The 5000-nt window shown below is 36.5% G+C and overlaps 1 protein-coding gene across 3 annotated transcripts in view; it reads left to right on the top strand.

Moving 5' to 3' along the window:
• Nucleotides 1–4054, top strand: part of LOC137999731 (gamma-aminobutyric acid type B receptor subunit 2-like) — a 47007-nt gene extending 42953 nt beyond the window's left edge. Inside the window, exons 21-24 of one of the 3 annotated variants that reach the window (XR_011122995.1) lie at nt 619–672; nt 2015–2104; nt 2690–2737; nt 2897–3973. The gene's annotated coding sequence lies outside the window, so the exon portion shown is untranslated. Of the gene's footprint in view, nt 1–618; nt 2105–2689; nt 2738–2896 lie in introns of all 3 variants that reach the window. The other 2 variants (XR_011122994.1, XR_011122996.1) reach the window with 2 other exon arrangements.
• The last annotated feature ends 946 nt before the right edge of the window (nt 4055–5000 follow it).

Raw genomic sequence — 5000 nt, 5'->3', positions numbered from 1 at the left:
AAGTAGCAATTGACACTAAGAACCGGCAATTGACACTTATAAGTAGCAATTGACACTTATAACTGGAAATTGACACTTGTCAATTGGTACTTACAAGTGTCAATTGTCAGTTATAATTGTCAATTGACAGTTACTAAGTGTCGTTATGAAATTTTTTTTCTGAACTATTGATGGCCCTTACAAACCACCGTACTTTGTAAACCTCATTGGCGGGAGAAATTTTGCAAAGGATGTTTAGATGGCAGGATTTTTTTGTTTATTCACGCTTTTTGTAAGCAACCCTTTTAGTTTGCTGGTAATCAACGCTCTTTTGGAGTAAGAGAAGCTCAGCAGCTTCATTTCTCCTATTAACGAAGTGAACGTATCGCAAATGCACTAAGTGTTAAAAACCCGATCAAAGTCCAGATTTCTTTGTTGGGAAGAGAGTGAAATTTGCAGAAAATGTTACAACGAGGTTAAGCGAAATTCTCGATCTCGAAGGCTTCGATTCAATACAAGCAGTAGATTACAGCGTACAGCGAATCAGCGGAAGGAGGTATGTCTTTGAGTCATCGTTTAGCATTATCAGATGTTTTGAATTCTCTTCAAGAACATCTGTTTTTAATTTTATCTCGACAGGTACGTCGGGTGGAATTCCGTCTTTATGAGACCAAAGGAGAATTCTGGCGTCAGGTTCACTGCATTTATTTCGATTTTCATTGGCATATATATGCGAACACTCTCAAGATACACGTTTATTTAATGAAACCAAAATAATACTCTTAATTACATAGTTATTTATCGTTAAGGGTATAGTAGATTTTAAAAGACATTGCTGAAAGGGATCAATTAGTACGTAATCACTTATTAGTTTATGGGATAATTCTATCGTTGATTTATTGTGACTCCCGCAAGTCAAAGATACTTGGTGAAGCTCTAGCTGGAAGTAAGATAATTATATTGTTACTTGTGGCACCTTTATTAAGGGGGTGGCACTTAACTACAGAAGGACAATGGTTGCTAAGGAAGCTGTTTAGTCAAAGAGCCCTACAAAAAGGTTGCATGGATGGTTCTTTGAAGCAACTCTTTCAATGGAAATCTGACATTACTTCAATAAAGGTGTATGCACAACTAGTCCCAGTCCTCAGTCTCGAAAAGAACAAAAAGACGAGGCGGTTTTTTAATCGGATGGGAACCGTCCCATCAATATTTGTAAACTGTAGCTTGGAATTTCTATTTGGGCAAAAAATGGAACTAATATTTTGAAAAGTGCATCAGAGGAGGGCTGTAAATCCATGATACACTGATTTTGTGTTAGATTGTTCTTGTACTGTTGCATTAAAAAATTGTGAAAAACAAAGTTAACTCGCTGAGTTTTTAGGCATTTTCTGTTTTGGCCATGTGATTTACCAAATATGGTTGTCAGTCGAATCAGTAGAAGAAATGTTAAATAGAACACACTTGGCAAAAAATGGTAACTGCAGAGTTAAAGAGACTCGAGAAATGATTATTTGAAGGGGTCGATAGCAATAGTTTGGTAGTTCAGAGCCACCCCCCTTAAACCTGATTGTTTTCATGTGGCAATAATGACTTTAATGCTGAATTAAATGTGTCTTCAGTATTTCAATCTGTGATAGCATCTTACAAGCTAAAAATGGAGAAATTGGAACTAGAAAGTGACATTTTGAAGGAGAAGCGGGTACCAATAATACTCAGTCATCCTAAAATCACATTTGATGAACAGGGTTTTGTTAAGCCATGATGAGTCCAGGTGATCTGGTGACCAGGTGATCTGGTGGTAAACTTGAAAACAAGATTGATTTTGTTGTATTCATTTTCATGTCTTTGAGACAGATGTCCTGTCCTGTCCTTTGAAGTTTCTTTGTTTTGAAGAATAAATAAACTCTCACAATTTGTTTCAAAGTATGTTTTCTCAATGCCAGGTCATGATCATTGCATAAACACATAGAAGATGTATGTGGAGACCTCAGAATTATTCAAGTACTGAATAAGATGTTAATAATTATGTTTTCAGAAACAAAGCTACCTCAATTTGAAGATGACAATTTATACTCAATAAATAATGAGAGGTTTTCATTGTTTCGAAATGATGCTCTATCAAGAGGTACAGAACCAATGCATCCATTAGTAAGGGTGTATGGCAGCATATAGTTGTCCTTACTTTCATCCATATACATTGTAGCTCAAATGGAAATGGTATAGAAATAACTATGTTGAGGTTTATGATGATCCCTCATGTTACAGTGGTTGGAATCTATAGGTCACCTACATGTACTGTGCCTGTAGGACAATTCTGTAGTGCCATCAGAAGTTTATTAGTATCACTAACAACAACATTTAATATTTTCATTGGGGACTTTAATGTAAACTGGTAAAATGTTTCACAAAGGAAACCACTTTACAACTGGTTTGTGAGAGACAAGGGTTACAAGCAACAACTTACATGCAGTACTACAGAGAACAATACTTGTATTGCAACTTCCCTGCAACCCAAATAGGATTTCAAATTTTGGAACCTTTTTTTCAGACCATACACACTGTAAGTCAATTTTTGTGCCCTAATAAATTGCTTCAGTGCACATTAAGTGGCTGCATATAAACTAACCATGATAACTTTTAAAAAGCTGAAAAAAGAAAGAGGAGCATGTATAGCAATCAATGTCTTTTTGCCTACGGTTGTAAATTGCAGATTCTACTGACCTACACAATTTGCAGCCAACAGATTCATCTGCTGATGGTACGTACAATAGCGCAAACATTTCCAAACGGTAAGATTATTTAAACAATAAAATAAGACCTCTTAAATACACTATGCCTTACATCGATCTTCAGTTTGTGCATTTTCTTTAATTCGCACTTCTTCATTAACAATTTAATTATTGTTTTAAATTTTCAGAATCTTCTGTTCAAGGGTTTATCCATGCAGTAAGTGTCATAAAACAGCTGCAAACAAGAAAAAAACAAAATAGTTTTCCTGTACTATGAAAACTTCTCAAGAAGACAAAGTCAGATTGCTATGCTATTCACCACTGTGACAAAAAAGGTTTCAACTACAAGAGGCATACAAAAAGAAGTCACCAGTTAAGATTGTTGGAACAAAAAGAGCGCTGAGCAAATTTGACTCTTCACAAAAGGAACATACCATCAAGAAGTCTGCAAGAATTGTTCCAGCATCACTTAACTTTGAATTTGATGAGCAACTGTTCCATGTAAATAATCTCATATCTTTGAGTGTCTTAAACAGGATTGATATCGAAGTCAATACAAAAGATGACACCAAGCAACCACTACGCACAAGAAATAGATAAAATATAAAACTGACTGTGTTGTAGCCGATACAGGTACTATGAAATTAGAACTTTGGGAAGATGCCATAGATCAGGTTGACATGAAAAGGTCATATCATTTCCAATTTTTGAAATTTCACATTTTTGATGATGCAAAATATGTAAATTCAAATGAATCGACCATCTTAAGTCTGATTGATGACATTAACAGCATCAGTCTTACTTTGTCAGAATTACACCAGAATGTACGTGACACTTATAATTGAATTGGCATTGATATTAAGAAAAGTCTTAAACATCACACTCCCTCTGTTAAGAAAAAGTAGAGTGCCATATTGTGGTAAATAGTGAAGGGAAAATACCAAGATATACTTGCTTCACTAAATAAATGCTGTTGACAGTTTTTTGGCATGACACAAACACCCTGACACAAGCAAGACAGACATTTTTAATTCTTCATGCTGGACATCAGCAGATGCTAGTGGACGAGTCCCAAAAACTCGTCTATCAGTTTTTGCCCAAACAACATCTTAACATTGTGCAGGACACAGTAGCTGCTGTAAACCTTACGTTGATTTTATCTGACAATAATTGTTGTTGTTATGTTATCCTTTGTATCAAAAAGAGTCATGGATAAGGAGTTGATGTTGATAAACAGGTTATCAGTTATATGAATATGTTGCATGATAAACATTCTTAAAGCCTCATGTTATCACTTGTATCCATTTGATTATGGATTACAGGTTAAAGCTTATGTTAATAAACATTCAGTTAACAAACACTATCATGCATGTGTTTTGTCTCACCTCTTGCTGCAAAGTCACTTTAAGTTATTTCTCACGCAACACTTTTGGACGTCAATAATGGTTTCAACAAGTCCCTTCCTTTCTATAGTTTCTTTAGCAGTAGCCACATGCGGTTATACAGTGTAGTTAGAAACATTTCTTCTCCCTTTATAGGGAAACTAGACCCGCCGTGAGGGTACACTGGGTTGCCTGTGGTACGTAGCGTTCCAGGCAATTTTTTTCAAGTTAGGGGGTCATTAAGACCATTTATTATATGGGTTTTGTTTGTAGCCAATATAACGCACGCTCTGATTGGCTAATTGTGACTGAATTGTAGGCCATTATTCTCCCGTAATGCCCACGGGACGATTACGTGCTTGCAAAAACAAAGCAAAAGGTAATTAAGAAACCATATAATAAACTACTTACTAACCGAGCTACAGCTCAAGCCGTACTGGGGAATATTGGCCCTCGGTCGTTTTTGTACGGACCCTCGCGCTCGGTTAGTAAGAAGGTATTAAGGGGTCACCCAGAAGTCATACCAGCAGAGGCCCTTTGGCTCACAGGTTAGCAGAAGGCTCTATGCACAAAGACACCACTTAGCAGGGGAGTGACAGGCGATCAATGCGTAATGTGATAATGCGATAAAGTGTCAAAGTTGCAACCCGTTGCTAACGGCAACGGAAGCGATCGCATTACGAATAATTAACCTCTGTTTGCCAAAAACCACCCAAATAACCGATTTTTCGACGGAAAATTCATCCCAGAGGATAAAACTATTCACTGGACATGTAGTAAAGGTAAATATGTTCGAGCGAAAGCGAAATCAAGCGAATATTTTGAGGGAAAACACAATTATGTGAGATCAAAGGAACATGTACATGGTGGAGACATCGCTACGAAAATAATATTACCTTTTCAGCGATTT

The sequence above is a fragment of the Montipora foliosa genome, chromosome 4 (genome assembly GCF_036669935.1).
Source record: "Montipora foliosa isolate CH-2021 chromosome 4, ASM3666993v2, whole genome shotgun sequence".
NCBI classification, from domain to species: Eukaryota; Metazoa; Cnidaria; class Anthozoa; order Scleractinia; family Acroporidae; genus Montipora; species Montipora foliosa.
This window is presented reverse-complemented; position numbering and strand designations above follow the sequence as displayed.